We start from the raw sequence: 18,705 nt of genomic DNA, 5'->3' as shown, positions 1-18,705 counted from the left end.
CCATGCTGTCCAGGGTGCCTGCTGGCTACACCTGGGTAAGGAAATTGAGGCAGAATCAATTTAAGGTTTGGGACACAGAAGAACCCCACGCCTGCGAGCAGGGGCACAGGAGCCCCCTGCCCTCCTTTCCATTCCCCACATGCACCACTGGCAGCCCAACACAGTCTCCTCACCAGGCATCCAAACCTCGGACGCTCTAGCTGGATTTGCACCTGGACTCCAATAGCTGCACCCCTGGACTGCAAACGTGAAAGGGGCAGGCTGGGGGGATTCAGGGCAGCCTCATGGGAATGAGGTGGACAGAAGATTCTCGGTGCTGGCAACAGGGACCAAGGACATGTTTGCTGTGTGTGGCAGGCAGCCTCTGGTTTTCTTGACCCTGCTGGTCCCAAATGGTTCAGGGCTCCTGGTGCTATGGCCTCTGCCCTGGGGGGAACAGCCACCCTCCCCCCCAACTCTCACCTCCAGGAGGCCCCATAGGGCCCCCCTCTCGCAGTGGCACCAGTCACGGAATGGCAGCACTGCCAGCAGTCACCAGGAGCTGGAGGAGGTAGGAAGGACTCTCCCCGGGAGCCCCAGAGGGAACACAGCCCTGCCGACACCTTGATTTCAGACTCGGGCCTCCAGGCTGTGAGAGAAGCAATTCTGTCGTGTTAAAGTACTGAGCTGGCCAGTTTGGTGCAGCAGCCCTCGGAGCCTAACTCAGGGCGCTTACTAAACACGCAGCTTCGCGAGTCCCCTTCCCCCAAGACTTCCAAGTGGCTGGGTGGGGGTAGAGCCTGGGAGTCCTTAGGGGAGTTTACAGGGGGGCATCTGCAGATCACACTCCAATCTCTGCCCCCCTGGCCTCCGGTGCCCTGGCTGTGCCCTAGTTGCTGTCACTAAATGGCAAGGGCCCTGCTGGCCGCCCTGCAGCCTGGGGGAGTTCTGGACCTTCAGACTCTGTCCTGCCTCTGCACAGGGGCCCCTGGGTTGGTGTGAGGACCGGACGAGGCTGGGAAAGGCCTCTGTCCACACCACAAACCCCAAAACGGGCGAGAGGAGAAGGGGTGGGCAAGTGAGAAAGGCTTGCTCCAGGTCTCCAGTTCCAGGGAGGCAGCCGTGGGCACCAGGCTTACATGTGGAGCAGCTGGGGGCCCAGATGGCTGATGAAAAAGGAGGGTCAGCCCAGGAGAAACCTTAGGGAGAAAAGCTCTTCTGAACCAGCCACAGCTCTGGGCTTGGAAATGGGCTGAGAGAACTCTGGATAATAGAAGGAAACACCCATCTGATGGGCACCTACTGTGTGCAGCACTGTGCAGATGTCTTTTTTCCTCCCAACTCTGCAAAGGAGGCAGGGTTGGGATTTGCTCCCATTTGACAGAGGAAAAGACTGAGACTTAGAGAAGGAAAATCAGAAGGTCGAGACCACCCAGCCAGGGGAACAAGAGGCGGGCAGACAGCTGGCAACAATGGTGGAACACCTACTGTGTGCCTGTGCTGTGCCGGCAGAGGGAAAGGTGTCCAGAACCCCACCAACCACCCTATGGAATATATCTGATTACACGTGAGAGAACAGGGCTCAGGGAAGTCCCTTCCCAAGATCACTTAGCCAGGTGGGGGCACAGCAGGTATCCAACCCACCTCTGCCCCTTTGTACCTCCCTGGGCTGCTGGGAGGTAGGAAGGGGATGAGAAGACTTGGCCAATTATAGATAATAATAATCACTAATATTTACTAGCTGTTAGTGGGTACTTTGTATCAGGCATTATTCTAAACAGCCTACACAAATGAACATGTTTAATTCTTGCAGTATTAACTCCATGGGAACTAGAACAGGTACAATCACCCACTTTACAGAGGAGAAAACTGAGGTGCAGAGGTTAAGCAAGTTGCCGGCTGGGAAGAGGTGAGACTGGGTTTCAAACCCAGGCAATCCAGCTGCTGCCTCTCAGTTATAGGAAAGAGCTGCTTGGTCTCAGGGCTGCAGTTGGGGGACCATAAGAGGAGAGCAGGTCCCAGAAATCCCACCATTGGAGCCCAGGTCAGCCAGGTTCCAGGGGGTCCCACCCACAGTTAAGCTCTGGTCCCTACCAGGGTACCAGCCTACAGTTCCAATAATGACCACTAGATGGCATGGATGCCCAGACAGTGGAAAACCGGAGGGAAGTCTGGGAACCTCCCCAAGGGGCACATTGCCCTAACCCAGCTACCCACCTCCAACTGTCCAGGGCCTGCTGTGGTCATGGAGGGTCAGATTCAGCTGCAGGCTGTGATCCAGGTCCGGAGCAAGGTCCAGCTGGCAGTGGGAATGCAGCAGGAGCCCACTTTGATCCAGGGTGTGCTCCCAGACATGGAGAGGGCCTGGGACAAGACATGTCAGCGGTCAGGGGTGCAGATGCACAGCTTCCTCATCCCAGAACGCCCAGAGCCCAGCCACCAGGACTGCCACAATAGCCTGTCGGGTCTGCCACCCATTACTCCCATAGCCTCTCTTCCACTTGGAGCCAGAATGACTTTTTTTTTAAATTATCTTTAGAGGGGAAGGGAAGGAGAGAGGGAGAGAAACATCAATGTATGGTTGCTTTTCGTGCATCCCCTGCTGGGAGTTGGCCTGCAGGGAACTGGCCTGCAACCCAGGCATGTTCCCTGACTGAGAATCGAACCGCAATCGTCTGAGTCGCAGGCCCACGCTCAATCCACTGAGCTACACCAGCCAGGGCTCAGAATGACCTTTAAAAAATTAGAATCAGGTATTATCCCCCATGCTCAAAGCCTTCTGCCTTCCCATCGCACTTAGAGGAGAAACCAGTCTCCTTGGCATAGCTGAGGGGGTCTGTGTTTTTGTCCTAATCTCACTTCCTCACACACTGTGTGTGGCCACCCGGTGTTCCTCACACACTCTAAGCATGCTCCTACCCCAGGGCCTTTGCACGGGCTGCATCTGCGGCAGAGCTCGGCTTGTTAGAGGTCCCTGCAATGCCCTGCCCCCTCCTGCTTTGCTCCTCCTCAGCATGCACCATGCCTGACTTGCCACACGTCCTGTTTATCCTCCTCCAGCCACTGAGATGTGAGCTCCAGGAGAGCAAGCACTGGGCTGTCCCTTTTGCAAGCCTTGTCCCTGCACCTGGAATGGGGCCCCGGATGTTTTCTGAACAAGGGGATGAATAGACCAGAGGTTGGCAAACTGTGATTCATGGACCGAATCTGGCTCACTGCTTGTTCCTACAGACACATTTCCACTGGACAGTGGCCACACCCATTCACTGCACATCATGCGTGGTGGCTTTCACGTCGCAGTGGCAAAGTATCTTGCAAAGCCTGGAAAATTTTTAATCAGGCCTTTTATAGTAAGTTTGTGACCCCTGAGAGGGGTGGGTAATGGGTGGGTTGGGGATGGGAGGAAGGGCAGGCCGATCCACCAGCCAACAGACCCAGGAGGAATGTTCTGGAGAAAAGGGTCCCCACACCTCACCTCTAACTGTGACGGCAGCAGCTTTTGTTTATGTGTCTCTTCCTGTGTCACACCTCTTAAATCTCAGTCCCCCTGTTGCTCCTCCCAATCCTGGGATGAACATGGACTGTTCGGAGAGGGGGCGTGCCCTGCCATGGTCTCCCAGCTGGCAGCTGCTGTCCCTGCTCTCGGTGGTGCCTACCTCTCTCCTTACCAGCCCCTCCCATCAGTTCCTGGGCCCCTTTCCCAGGAAAGACTCACCCTGGGCAGGCCACAGAGCCCCAGGTGTAGGGAATGGCCAACCAGGGAGCCTAGTCAGTCTCCACTTTTCCCGGGAGCTCCGTGCAGCACAGTGGGCCGTGAGGATGTGCTCCAGCATGGCCTCTGCATGGATCTTGTCCGGCTGGGGCAGTGGAAGCCTCTGGGGGGCGGGGAGCTCCAGGAGAACAAGCACGGGGCTCCTGTGCAGGGACGAGGCCCACAAGAGAGAACGCCCACAGCCAGCGAGAGGAGAGCAGGTGGCAGGAACCTCACCAGTGGAACCCTGGTCGGCACAGCAGCCAGTTATACCACCGTGAGCAGGACTTTTGTTGAGCGCACTGAGGGGGCTGGGCCTACGAGTGAAAGGAACTCGGGAAGCCCAGGAGCACTGGGGCCTTCAGGGCTGGCTGTTCCCACTTCTCCATGGCCCAGTCCCTGCCCCAGGCTCTGCAGATCAGCACCTCTCAGGGAACCTGAGCTCCTGACCGCCCCCCGCCCCCAGGAACCCACTGGTGTCACGGGCGCCTTGCCCACCTACTCCCTGAGTGCCTGCCCTGTGCTGGGCGCCCCCTCTCCTGCTGTCCCAGAGCTCCCACTGCACTCCGTCAGGGAAGGTCACTGAGCCCACTTGCAGATGAGAAAACCGAGGCTCACAGCTGAGAAATGAGTGGCCCCGGGTCCCACAGCACAGCTAGCACTCAGGACCACATGGCCCCAGAGCCAGGGGCTTCTGCAGAGAGCTGCCCAAGGCCAGGTACACTGGGAGTCCATTTGAAGGGTTCGATGCCAGCCCTGCCTTCCATTAGCTCTGTCTGAGCTGCAATGCTGTCGTCTGGAGGTGGGACTGATGTGCCCGAGACTTGACAGGTCTCCAGTGTGTGCGCCATGGCTACTGTGTTCCGGGTGCGGCACAGCTGCTGTTGGAGCCCAGGCTCCTGCCCTTCCCCGTGCCTTTACTGCAGTCCCTCGGGAACTGGGCACAGGCTGGTCGGCCCTAGTAATGCTTCCTGCGCAGGGCTGCAGGATGGACCTCCCAGGATCTCCTTCCAGCCCCAAGCCCATGGGTCCTTGCCACCCAAGCCCACAACAACCCACAGGGTGGTCCCTGTGGCTGCTTCTCGAATGCTCAGAGTACAGGCGGGGAGAGGGGCAGCAGGTGAGTGAGCGCCGCTGGGTGGGGGCACAGGCAGACGCAGCGTTGTATGCTGAGGGCATCAGCTCCAGGCCTGGGGGCTCCGGAGAATCTCAGCTGATGTGGCTACCAGCTCCACACACGCAGGTCATCTACACAAAATTCAGAAGCTACACCCTCACTTGGTCTCCATACCACTCACTATACTCCCTTAACTGTCCCTTTCAAAGCCCCAGGTTTCCACTCCTGCAATGACTTTGCACCCCTGCACCAAGAGGTGGACTCAGTTACCCCAGCCCTTGCAGCAGGGCTGGGATTTGCTGATACAATTCAGTGGCATTGGCACTGCCGTAAGACGCCTCAGCTCCCATTGGCTCTCTGGGACCCCTGCCCAGCCATGGGATCAAACCCAGGCTGCCCTGCTGGGCAGAGACACCACTTAGAAAGCCTGGATGTGTCAGCCAAGGAGGCTGCCCTAACTCAGCTGACAGCAAACATCTCTGAACAAGTTGGAGAGCCCGGCCAGGGTCAGCAGAGCCGCCTGCCCAACCCTGGCGGACCTTGATGTCTGAGGAAGACCAGAACTGCCAGCTGACCCACAGACTCACCTGCAGTGATAAATGCTTATTGTCGTGAGCCACTGCGTTTTGGGACATTTGTGACACAGTAACAACCGACTGATGCAGTCTCCTGACAGCTGTATCATTCTGTCCTTCACACTCACAGTGACCCGGGCCCCCATGAGGGGCCCCACACCCACCTGGGCCACCTGTGCTCTCATTGCACCCTGGGCGCAACACAGGTGGTTTCCCCACAGCTGAGGCCTCACGGCCGGCAGTCTCCTGGCTCCAAAATTTTTTTCCTCATCCCTCATGCCAAGTCCAGCTGCACTGACCCCCATCCCCACTTGACCCCACCTTGTGAAGCCCTCAAATGGTCCAGCCTTCCCAGACCCCAGAGCAGAAGTCCACCTCAGACCTCTGCTCTCCCCACCCTATTGCAGACAATGGCCAGCTTGGCAAACTCTGAGCTCTCTGGAAAGGGCTGCCGATGTCCCGTACAGGCTCCCAGGAGCTGTGCACAGCCATGGCACTAGCTGCTTCTTGAGGCATCATCTGGTCATCGGCCCAGGGAACACTGACCTCTCCCACGTCCCCCGTGGGCAGAAACATCCGCCCCACTCCCTCCATCCTCTGCCTTGTCGGCTCCGCACTCTGCAAACCCACCGTGCACACACATGCACAAAGCCTTGGTGTGCTGAGGTGCACATGTAGCAACTATGACCCTGGGGGAGTTCCAGCAGCCCTGCCCTGGGGCCGGGTCTGCTCTGTGTGAGGGGCTCCTCGAAGGGAAGCCGACAGTGTGTGCACCTGCACAGCCCCTTCCCAGGAGGACCCCAGGGGTCAAAGGTGCCACTGTGAGACTGCTGTGGGTGGCACTCACCTGTTCTGCTAACCTGCAATCCGTGAGCCTTGGCTCTAAAACCTCCTGGGGATGCTGAGTTGCCACACCTCCCACGCCCTGGACCCTCTTCCTGTTTTATCACAGTTGGGGTAAAACCCAGCTCCTTATGTGGGGTGAGACCTTGTGTGACCCAGATCCCCCAACCTCTCCCACTTCATCCCCTCTCCTTTCTCCTCCCCCCGTCTGCTTCAGCCACCCTGGCCTGGCTGCTGTTGCTCCAGCCACCAAGCCCATTCCCACCTCAGGGCCTTTGCACCCGCTGCTCCTCCCTGCAGGGCCTCTCCTCAGACCTCTACCGCAGCCAGTGCCTTCTTGTCCTTCAGGGTTCAGCTTCAGTAGCACCTTCTCAGAGAGGCTTTCCAGACCACCCCACCTGAAGGAGCCCTGCACCCCCACATCACACCCTGTTTGTTTTTACAGCCCTTCTCACTCTTGGAAAGTGCCACACTCTGACATCACTGTCTTCACACGCATGTCCCTGCTCACTGCCCATCTCCCTGCAGGCAGGAACCTGGGCCATCTTATTCCAGACGGATCCCGCGCGCCCAGGCAGCACCCAGGATAAGCAGGTGCTCAATGAGGGTTTGCCGAGCAAGGGAATGAGGCGGCAGCCCCTGCCAGCAGCCTCTCTCGGACACTCCCTATGCAGGCCGGAGGTTCAGGCAGGCTAGGGGAAGGGCCCTCCAGGGCTCCCATTGAGGGCCACATCCCGGCTGTCCCACAGCCTTGTCTGGTGCAGGATGCAGGTGCCACAGACTCGCTAGTACCAGATCTGCAGGAGCAGTCCCCAGGCAGGGTGCTGAGTGGGACCACAAAGGCAGAGCCAGGTCGCTGGGGCCGCTTACTGAGAGCAGGAAAGGAGAGCAGCTTTCAGAAGAGGGAACAAAAGGGCCGTGTGTGGAGCACTAAGTTTTCCAAGCTGTGACACACAGGTCGAAAGCCAGCTGTCTCTGGGGATGGGCAGACACCACAGAGGAGGGCAGTGCGGGGCTGCAGAGGGTGTGACAGACAGGAGGCTGCTTGGCCCTGCAAAGAGGACAGCAGCCTCTGGCCTTTGCCTCAGAGAGGCGTGGCCTTGGGGCAGTTTCCTAACCCCTCTGAGCCTCAGTTTTGTTTATAAAATGATGGAAGAATAATGGGAGCAGTATGCTTAGCCCGGGGCTACACCACGTGGGAGCTGCTACAGTTGGTAGTAGGATTTCTCAAACATTTAGTGAGCAGGTACTATGTTCCTGACCCAGTGCTGAGTGGTGGGGTACAAAGATAACCAGGGCTAGCTCTGGTCCTGCAGGGGCTCCAAGGCTAGGGGGGAGACAGCCACAAAGACAGAAAAATGGTGGGACAAGGTGACAAGGATGGCCATGAAATATATTCAAGTTGGTGAGCAAAACAAAGAAGGGTGTTCTAGGCAGAAGGAACAGCCTGTGCAAAAGCTTGGGAAGGGACTGTCTTGTTGCTGGTGGTTGCCACAGTCGGAGGGTGGCTGGAGGGCACTGCAGGGGGCCTGCTGGGGAGAGGAGGGGCGTTTCCTCTTAAATGTCTACTACCCCCACCTTGGCCACCTTGGCCCAATTCTCACCCTGCTCACTTCAATGGCTTCTTCACTGGTGTCTCTGCTGCCCCCTATAGGACCCTTGCCACACAGCAGCTGGGGGTGGATCTGAAATCATCATTTGGATCATATCCTCAAAGGCTTCTAGCATGAGAGACAATAAATCCAAACTCATCCCTGTGGCCCAACATGCCCTGTACTATAGTACCCCCACTGCCTCCTACCATGTCCCTCCTCATCCAGTCTGCACCAGCCCAGGGGCCATTCCTCAAGGGTGCCAAACTCATTCTGGCCCCAGGCCCTTTGCACGTATTGTTCTCTCTGCCTGGGATGCCCTTCTACCAGATTTTCAAATGACCAACATTCACTTGTCATCCTGAGCTAGCTCAAACGTCACCTCCTTAATGCGGCTGTCCCTGGCCACCTAATCTAAATCAATCTCCAGTCCCTCCCACTCCATCACCTGTTTCATTTTCTCTACAGTATATATCACCATCTGATGCACGTGTTTTCTTATTTATGTGATTTCAGGGTCGATTTTCCCACTAGACTGTATCCTTGATGAGAGAAAGGACTTATCAATCCTGTTCTAGGCAATAGCCTAGCTTCTGGGATGGTGCTGGGCTTGGTACCTAGTAGATGCTCAATAAATAATTTAGAAGGGAGGGAGGGAGGATGTGGAGACCATCTGAGAGACCACCCCAGCCAACTTTGTGCATTTTACAGCCCTGCCTGCACTGGGTCTTCCTGGGAACCCAGAAAATTAAAATTTTCTCAAAGGGTTCCCAGGAGCCTCCTGGCCTGGCCCTGGCCGTCCTCCACACACCTGGGGGAAGGTCTGCTCCAGCTTGTTCATGTCAGTGGGACAGGCCTTAGCAGCACCGGCCTGGTGCTGATGTGGAGATGATGTTTCTCCACCAACACATTCCTGGCCTCGCCCTTGGAGCGCAGTAGCGGGGTCAGAAGGAAAACAAGGGAGAAACCTCCTCGCCAGTCTCTGATGGAATGTTAAGGAAGATTCTGCTCCAGACTGTAGGCCCTGCCTCCCAAAGCCCCAGGCCTGGGGGACCCATAGCTTCCCAGGCTGGGTGAACTCTGATGAAATGGCAGTCCCGGGTCTGAGTTGAAGCCGCCAGTTCTGGCCATGACAATAACCTCCCTGCCCAACATGCTGTGACACTGACGAAGATAGCTACTGGGGCCAGCAGGCAAGAATTCTAGTTGTACTTCCATGTAGACAGCAGGGGGCAGCCTAGCATGGTGGACAAGGGACGGGCAGTGTGTGGAACAGACCGGGCTCCAATTCCAGCTCTGCCACCTACAGGTGAGCGACCTCCGGCTAGTTCCCTAACCACCGGAGCCTCTGCTTTCTCATCGGATAAACTGTAATAGTGATACCTACTTTATTAATGTGCTGGCGTAAAAACTGAGTGAAATGTGCTAATAATTTTCCAGGTTGGCTGAGCAGAATCACTTAGGGCACTTGCCAAAAACACAGATTCTGGGCCCCCACCTAGAGCTGTGAACACAGAACCTCTGGGAACAAGGGGAGAACTGGCATTTTTATGAGCCCCTCCCCCTCCCCTCACCGCCCCTGCCAGAAGCATCAGTAACTTAGTGATACTCTTGTCAAAAATGTTCAACTCACACCTCATCTCAAGCAAACAATCTGACAAATCCAAATGGAGGCTGCTTTGCAAAACAATGGCCTGGACACCACAAAACTGTCAATGCCAAGATCTTTCTTTAAGGTGGCTAATGACAACGAAACATTTAGGGGAACTTACTTTGAAATGCGTCAAAAATCAAGGTGGGTGGAGAGCTCTGTGATAAAGCAAGTGGGGGAAATATGAATGAGAACATCTAGCCCTGGCTGGTCTGGCGCAGTGGATTGAGCACCAGCCTGCAAACCGAAAGGTCACCGCTTCAATTCCCAGTCAGGGCACGTTCCTGGGTTGTGAGCCAGGTCCCCAGTTGGGGGCGTGAAAGAGGCAACCAATTGTTTCGCTCACACACGGATGTTTCTCTCCCTCCCTTTCTCCTTCCCTTCCTTCCCCTCTTTCTAAAGATAAATAAATAAAATCTTTAAAAAGAGAGAGAGAAAATCTAAGTGGTGGGGACGTAGGTGTTCATGAGAAAATTGTTTCAATAAAGTTTTATTGGAAAATAGCCATGCCCCTTTGTTTACATATTGTCCATAGCTGCTTTTTTTTTTATATACCATGGCAGAGTTGAATGGTTGCTACAGACCTTATGGAGTGTAAAGGCTAAAATATTTATTATCCGGCCCTTTACAATAAAGTTTGCAGACTCTGGTCTAAATTAGGAAACTAGAGAGACAGGGCAGCCAGTACCCAGGGTGATTCTGGATTGCACCCCAGGCTCAAGGTAAGCAGAACAACTGGAAAGAACATCACTGGGGGTGAGGGTGCAATTTCATCGTGACCTACAGAATAATGTTACATCGTGTGTCACGTGTCCTGAAGCTGGTACTTACATTATGTCATGTAAAAAAACATCCGTGTGAGAGGAGACATTCTCTGAAGTACTGAGGATAACAAGGTTATCCAGAAACATCTCTGTCTCAAAGCTCAGCGACACAGGAACAGCGTGTGTGTGTGTGTGTGTGTGTGTGTGTGTGTGTGTGTGTGAAGGTACAAGTGTATAAAACATGTAAATTGAATAGAAAGACATAGGAAGATATCAACAATTGGTGAATGTCTTACAGTAACTTTTCTACAGGTTAAAAATTATTCAAAGTGAAGACCAGGGGGAACCGAGAGGCCCCTGAACGAGCGTGCCATGCAGGGAGGCTTGGGGAGCAGTGCAGTCACCTGTGGACAGGCTGGTGCAGGGCCTGGTGCGTTGTAGGCAATCCTCAAACGGAGGCGGCCTGGGCCAGGGAGGGTGTTTGCCAACAACGCTGGGGGCCTGGCGGGATAAGGAAGGCCCGGTCCGCAAGTGTGATCACTCACTCACACACTGTCGTTCATCCAGTCACTCAGAACGTTTTGCTGAGCACCTACGGTGGGCTGGGCCCGGGACCAGGTGCTGGGCATGTCCTCCAGTGGCTCCTGATTTGGGGAAGAGGGCCAGACAGGGGAAGAGACAAGGGCAACACAGACGGAGGGGAGGGGGAACCCTGGCCTAGGCCTCTGGGGCCCAGCCGTCTACTCCCAGGACCCGCAGACACCACACGCAGGGGAGATGCATGACCGAGGGATGCCTGGGGGCTCCAGAGGACGTGTGGGAAGGGGATCTGTGGACAGGGCAGGAGGGCATGCAGAGACCCTGGGCCATGGGAAGGCACATGGGACACCTGGGAGGTGGTGTTGGCTGAGCTCAAAGGCCTGTGTCATCTGATCCAGCTGCCAGGAGCATGCCAGGCCAAGTGAGGCCGCACCAGGTGCCAGGCACCAGGCAGGCAGGCCTCCCCTGGCTCCCGAGGGTCTTGTGGGCCTGGCTGGGGGCCACAGGGGCTGGCCCAGGAATGTAAACCTGGACATGTTTGGGAAAGCTGGAGCCAGGGGTTTCCGAGGGCAGCCCAGTGGGGCTTGCTGGAGGCCCACAGACAGATGTGGATATGTTGACACTCCCCAGTGGGGCCTGGCCTGCATGGCCCGTCCAGCCTTGGGCAGGGAATCTGGAACGAGTTAGGAGCTCAGGGCAGCTGGAGCACACTTACCTTGGCTAAGGCAGTGGCCTAGGAAGGTGGGGAGGCTCTGCCGGCCCCAGGGCTGCAGCTCTTGGCTGGAACAAAGGAAACAGTGCAAGAGGCCTGGCAGGAGGCCACCTTGTCCAGAGCTCCAGAGCCAATAGGACCGAGCCCACATCCCAACAGAGATAGGAGACTGGAGATCCAGGAACGGGTCAGCAGCCCAGGCAAGGGCCACTCACATGCTTCAGGCCGGAGGGCCGTGCCGTGTAGTGGTTAGGGATGGGGGCTGGTGTCAGGTGACCTGCATTTGAATCCCTGCTCAGCCTCTGCCTAGTGCTGGCATGTTGGGCAAGTTCCTCTGTTGCCCTCTCTGAGCCTCAGTTTCCCCTTCAGTGTAGGGGCTATAGATGACTAGCTGGCATGTCTCCTATGGGTCCCTCCCTGCAGCCCTGTCCACACAGCACCCTCCCTCAGTCCTCCAGGCCAGAGAGCTAACAGCTGCCCACTCTTGCCAGTGCCGGGGAGCTGCCTCATCCTGGTGGCTGGAGCTGCCTCATCCTGGTGGCTGCTCAACCAGCCCCTAGACTTCACTGTTAGGAGCTGACCTGTGCTCTGTGGGAGGTTTAGCAGCATCTCTGCCCCTGTCCCCTAGAAGCCAGCCATGGCTTCTCCCCCACTATAATACCAGAAATGTCCCCAACTATTGTCAAGAGTCCCTACGTGAGTAAACTCACTGCAGGTGGGTACCACTGACCTGTACCGTTAGCAGGTGGCTCACTCATTTCCCTCAATGACCTAGTACAAGTGCCAGAGCCCAGCTGGGGGCCCACCGGGCTTCATGTATGTGCAAGACCACCAGGCACTGCGCCAGGCAACTAGTAGGTCTGCGGACTGAGGGGCGATAATGGTCAGTAGTGTGTATTTGAGGCCAGGGCTGCCTTTAGTTTGGAGGACTAAGAACTCCTCAATTACTCTCCAACCCAAAGATTCGGGTTATTTTATTAGCTGTGTGACCTTAGGCAAGTCCCTCTGCTTCCTCTGAGTCTCTCTTTCCACGTCTGTGAAGTGGGAGGCTTTAAGGAGGTGTTGGGGGTCAGGGTGCCTGTGCGCACACACAGCTGATGTCTCCCTCCCCCATTCCTCATCTTTTTTTAAAAATTTTAATTGTTGTTCAAGTACAGTTTTGTCTTTTACTCCCATCCCAGCCCACCTCCCTAGCCCTCCCCGCCTCCCTCCCATTTCCACCACCACCCCTAGTTTTTGTCCATGTGTCTTTTATACTTGTTTCTGTAAACCCTTCACCCTTTCCCCCGGAAATTCCCTCCCCTCTGGTCCCTGTCAGCCTGTTCTCATCTTCTAAGGGGCCTCAGAGCTGCAGAGAACCCCTCACCTGAACACCCGATTCTGGCCAGAGGTGTCAAGGTCAGGGCTGGCTTGAGAATCACAGGTCAGCTGCAGGGAGGTGCTCGGGTCTCCCTCTGCCCAGAGCAGCACAAACATGAGCCGAGGAGGGAGGGAGCAGCCTGTGAGGCGTGGGGCAGGTGGAGGCCTGGGACCCTCACAGGCCAAATGGCACTGCAGCCCAGCTCGCCCCTGCCCCCAGCCCAGTGTGGCAGTTGCCCAGTAGGTGCAGACCCTCCTGACACCCCCTGGGATGGTGAGGACACATGAGCAGGGCTCTGGTTGGCAGTGCCCTCTGGGGCCCCCAGTGCTGACCCGTGCCCCAGACATCGCAAAGTATGAGCCCCATGCAGACCTCCCCACCACCCAGGCCCAGGAAGGGGATTTAGATGGAGTCGGGGGAGAAGGGGAACCAGGCCTGCTCAGTTGTGGGGTACGGTGACACAGAGCCTGGGATCTGACCTCCGGAGATGAAATTCATATGAGCTGTGCCTTCCTGCTTCTCACTGAGACTTGGGAGGAGTAAACAAAATCAACACACAGAAAACCCTTAAACAGCGCCGAGCACGCAGCGGGGACTCTGCCTGCAGACGGAGCTTGCTCAGCAGATGCCAATAACAAGTATTATTATTCACGAAAGCTTTACAACCTGTAAAGTGGTGGAAAGACCCAGGCAAGAGCATCTCTATCAGTTGTGCACACAGTGGGTCTTCAGCACACTGGGAACCAGATTAGGGCTGACAGGATGAGGAGGGAGCCCTGCCCCTGCCTGTCAGGACTGGCCCCGCCCCCGGCGGGGGGCAGTGCCCCTGGCTGGTGTTCACCACGCCGCTCCAGGCTGTCTGCCATTCAGCTGCTGGGCCACAGGGCTGCCTCTTCCCATGGACCCCACCGTCCCCACCACTGGAAGGCCACACTGGCCTGGATCTGGGTCTTTAGAGGCAGAAAATGGCAGAGGCTGTGGGGGACTCGGTTTTACCTTCCTTCCCAGCTCAGGGACACACCAAAGATGGCGGAGGGGCTACACCTTGAAGGTGCCAGTGGGATCAACCTTGGGCAAGCCTAGCACATCTCTGAGCCTGTGACATCAGCTGTCATGAGCTGTCTCTCAATCTTGGCCTGGCCAGCTCCTTCGCTCACTGGGGCGGCTGCTGAAATGACACCTCCTCCGAGTAGCCTCCCCTGATTACCCATCTAATAAAGTACCTCCCAACTCTCTCTGCTCCCTCCCTGGCCCCATGGGGGCAGGGCCCTGAGTCTGTTCTGTGCCCTGCTGTGTCCACAGAGCTTTACGCAGCTCCTGACACACAGCAAGTGCCCAGTACGTATTGAAGGAATGAACAAATAAATGAATGACTGTTTCTCTCCAGGGCTGACCAAATATGGGATCAATATCAGGTGGTATGACCTGCAGCTCACCCAGCCCAGGCTGGAAGGTCCCCACTCCCTCCCCCCNCCCCCCCCCCCCCCCCCCCCCCCCCCCCCCCCCCCCCGTCACAGATATCTTTCCAGTGCCCTGCTTCTGAGCTGAACCGCACCTCATTCCAGCAGGCAGGTGGAAACCCTCCCGAAAAGGAGACTCCCGGATCTGGAACCTCGCAGTCAGGAGTTTGCTCTTATCATCTTTGGCTCACCAGAGTACACAGATGGAGCCCAGCCTACGTCAGAGGCCGGGCTCCCAGGGCAGCTGGCTGCTCCGGCCTGAGGGCCACCTGGCCCAGCACTGTCACCTGCCATCTGGGCCCATCAGGGCAGGTGGCTCTCCCAGGCAGACTCGGACAAGCCTGGCAGCTCCGAGCCTCCATCCCCTCATCCATAAAGGGAGCACAGCCCGTCCGCCTTGAGGGACGTCACCAAGATTAACCAGGATCACACATCTCAGAAAACTGCCCGTGTGGCACACAGGAGGTCTCAGGGAATGTTCATTCCCTTCATTTATTGTGCAATATTCTACCTCGTGCACCTGCCATCTGGGGAGCCCCAGGAGAGAGGGGACACGTGTTGAAGAGGACTCGATCCCCAGCCTGAGGAGGTTCTTGCCTGCCAGGGACACCAAGAATGTTAATGTGGAGCAGAAAATGCCTCCTGAAGGGTGGGCACCACCAAATGTGGACAGTGGTGGAGGACATGACAGCCTCCTTGGCTGGAGGTGGCCCCACCAGGCCTCCTGGGGGCTGGGACCTGGGGGCGTGGACAAGGTCATTGCTGGGATGGCCACCCCATTGCTGACCCTCCCGGTCTCAGAGGAGCCCAGTGAGGTCAGCTCACACTAAGACAGACCTGCTGTCTCATCCAAGCCCCCATTCACCCTGCAAGGGGCTGAGGCCAAGAATGAAGGAGTTTGAGGTCAGGAGATGATGACCAGGGGGCTGGGGGGCCACCCAGGGGTCCTGATCCCCACAGTCTACGTGGGGGCTGAAGGGCAGCTCTGAAGTTACACTGCTCAGGTCCAAGACCCGATTTCTTCATTAACTAGCTGTGTGGCTTGGGGACAAGGGACTCAGCCTCTCTGGAGTTTCCATTGTTCTCCTGCAGAATGGGGTGGAGTCACTGAGCCCCTACCTAGTACGTGCCTGCATTCTTTCAACGGATTCAACACCTCCTGTACGCCACTCCACAGAACAGACAGATGCCCCTGTGTGCTTGTGGAGCACACAGTCTAGTGTCAGATGGGTAAAGAACAGGTGATGAAAACAAAGATATTTGATAAGTTCCACAGCACTTCAGAACGGCAAAGCCAGAAAGAAGGGCGGGGAGAGCCATAGGGAAGTGGGGGTGCAAATAAATAGGATGGGTGGGAAAGGCCTCTTTGAGGACATGACATTTGAAAAACACCCAAAGGAGGTGAGAGAGTGAGCCAAGCAGATGTGCAGGGGAAGAGCGTTTCAGGCAGAGGGAACAGCCTGTGCGAAGGCCCCGAGGCTACATACTGAATGATTCCCACTATGTGCCGCCCCGGGAAAATGTAAAACCAAAGAGTAAAAAGCTTAGTGGTGGCAGGGGGTTGGGGGAAGGGGAGGGATGAGTGGGTACAGCAAGGGGGACTTGCCGGGCAGTGAAACCGCTCTGCCTGATTCGGTGAAGGCGGGCACAGACTGTGCATTTGGTACAACCCACAGAATGGGCGACCGGCAGAGTAAACCCTGATGTGAACTGTGGGCCTCAGTTAGTAGTAATATATTAGTATGGGTTTGTCAGTTGTGACAAATGTGTGACACCAGTGCAAGATGTTCATAATAGGGGAGACTGGGAGGAGGGGCAGTACAGGAACTCTCGCACTTTCTGCCCAATCTTTCTATACACCTAAAGCCGGCCCCCCAAATGAAGTGTGTTCAGGCGTTTTAAGTATGCCTGGGACCCCCTCACCAATCGAGTCGGCCTCTTTGGGCTGGGGTCCAGGCATGTTCTCAACCCTCCCCAGGGGGTTCCATGTGTAACTGGGGCTGAGAACCAGGCCACACCCCCGCTTTCTCCACCTCTGTGGCCCCGGGGGCCTGCGAGTGCGGATTCTGAATGGGGGCAGTATCGCCCCAAGCGCAAAAGTTGGTTCCGAGAGTGTGGGAAATATTGACTCTTTTTAGGTGTGAAGTGCAGGTATGCACACAGCACATAAACAGTAGTAAAGAGTATCTGCAGAAATAAAGTTTCACAAAGGGAGCGATTGAGGGGGAAATCCCCAAAAAAGCTCCTAGAGAGGAAATAATGAAAATTAGGTTGAGAAACACGCTCACAGAGACAACTTTAGGGAGTTTCAAGACAGGGAAGAGAGGTTGAGAAGGCCAGGTTCCTGCCCCTCCCTCACCCCCGGTTCAACCCAGGGACACTGGGAACAAAGAGTTCTGCTGCCTCACAAAGGAATAACAGAGCCCTGGCCACTGTGGCTCAGCTGGTCGGAGTGTTGTCTCGTAAACCCAAAGGTCCCGGCCTCCGTTCCTGGGCAGGGCACATGCCTGGGTTACAGGCGTGGACCCCAGTCAGGGTGTGTACGGGAGGCGGCCAAAGTACTTCTCTCTCACAGTGATGTTTCTCTCCCTCCTCTAAAATCAGTCAGCATGCCCTTGGGGGAGAATAAGAAAATTAAAAATAAAAAAATAACATCGGAACCCATTAGATGACCCGACCCACCAGCCAACTCCCAGTGGGATCCCCCGCTCTCCCCTGTGGGTCCAGGGGTAGCGTGGGCCGTGCAGCCAGACCGGCTGGGCTTCCTGACCAGGATCCTCCACTTATGTGCTCAGGGGCCTCGGGCAAGTCCCGTCACCTCTCTATGTCTCGGGTTCACATCCACAGTGTGGTATGCCACACAGTATCACCAGGCATCCATGAGGTGACCCATGTGAAGGGGCTACAGCGGAGCCCAGCACACGACGTGCATTCCACAGACATCAGCTCCCAGTACAACTGAGCGGAGCGATGGCCGGGCCCCAGCCCTGGCCTTGTCAGCAGCCCCGTTCACACGACAGTTTTAGGTACCAACTGGAAAGGGAAAGGCTGCTAATGAAACAACGAACCTGTGCCGACCTGAAAACACACCCTGATTTCAGAGACGTCCGTGTGAAAAACCTGCATCTCCCTGAGCACGAGAAGCTTCTATAGCTCGGGTCCCTTCTCAGGCTCTCCTGGGAAACCTACCAGCACAGGGGCACGGCAGGCACGGGGACTGCTGTCTGATTCCAGGCCTCATCACCTGCTTGTTGGAGTGCCCGTCTACACCTCCACGCCCGCCCACTGCCTGATTCCTGAGCGCACAGCACCCGGGGCCCGCTCAGCGAAGCAATGAGCACATGGGCGCTTCCTCGGGACAGGCCCTGGGGAGCGGAGCACAGCCTTCCCACCTGGTCCCCTCTCTTGGCCCCTTTACTTCCTTGTCGAGTGGGAACACTTCAGTGCTTCTATCCCACACTGGGCAAGGTACCCTGGGATCAGACAAGGATCATGTAGCCGTCTCTGAATGATGAGACGTGCCACCCAAACACGACAAAGGGTCAGGAGGACAATTCTGTTTCTCTCCATTTGCAAGGGTGAAATACGATCCTCTCACCCCCCAGGGAGCTCAAAACCCTCTCACCCGGACAATCACTTCCAAATGGATTTGGAAACCTCCCTGCCATCTGTTCTTGATTCTGGAAGGGCTGTCTGGCTCAGCCTAACATCCTGGTGTGGCCTCCCACCTCCTCCCTCCCAGGGCCTCCAGCCTCCCTTCCCCTCTCCCCATCTCCCAGCAAGCGGGCTGCTCAGAGCACTTGGCAGGCAGTTCAAGGTCTCCCCAAAGGGACCCTCGTCTGTACCTGTAAGTTTGGAGGAAAAATGTCGGTCCGCGGGCATGTCTGAGTGGGAGGAACATCACTAAGGGGAGTCAGATCCGTTCAGCTGGACTGGGAGGGAGGGAGAGTTGGCAAGGAAGGTCAGAGGGAGCAGAGGGAGAGAGAGGGGGGTCCAAGAGGTGGCCGGCTGGGCACCCGAGAAGGGACAGGTCACTTCAGAGTTTGCCCAAAGCCCTGGCCTAACAGAAGATGCCAGAAACCTCCATCCTCTCTTAAAATTTCTCAGCCCTAAATCTTACTTAGGCTGCCTTACTGGGAAGCTAAGAAGTGAGGCCCCAGACGTGGGGTTGGGGGGATAGCTCTGGGACATGAGGCTCCTGCTTCCCCTACCTCAGTGCCCACCTGCTCATGCCTCCCATGTCCACAGCTGCCCTCTGTTTGACCCTGACCAGGAAGCAGGCATCGGGTTTCTGGTTTTACAATTATCACCTCATTTAATCCTCACCAGTTCTCTTATAGGCTGGTATTACTACCCTCATT

At 56.4% G+C, this 18,705-nt stretch overlaps 1 long non-coding RNA gene across 1 annotated transcript; it reads right to left on the bottom strand.

Moving 5' to 3' along the window:
* Positions 1-9,969: 9,969 nt before the first annotated feature.
* On the bottom strand, positions 9,970-18,274 carry LOC119002928 (uncharacterized). Its single transcript, XR_005069838.1, has 3 exons — positions 18,190-18,274; positions 11,528-11,592; positions 9,970-10,916 (listed from the first exon to the last, which is right to left on the bottom strand). It is a non-coding gene; the product is annotated as an uncharacterized LOC119002928 (long non-coding RNA).
* Between the last annotated feature and the right edge of the window lie 431 nt (positions 18,275-18,705).

This window comes from Sturnira hondurensis, unplaced genomic scaffold, assembly GCF_014824575.4.
Source record: "Sturnira hondurensis isolate 20B ecotype Veracruz unplaced genomic scaffold, ASM1482457v3 Scaffold0018337, whole genome shotgun sequence".
Taxonomy (NCBI): Eukaryota; Metazoa; Chordata; class Mammalia; order Chiroptera; family Phyllostomidae; genus Sturnira; species Sturnira hondurensis.
Note: the sequence above shows the minus strand (reverse complement) of the source record. Positions and strands in the feature narration are given on the sequence as shown.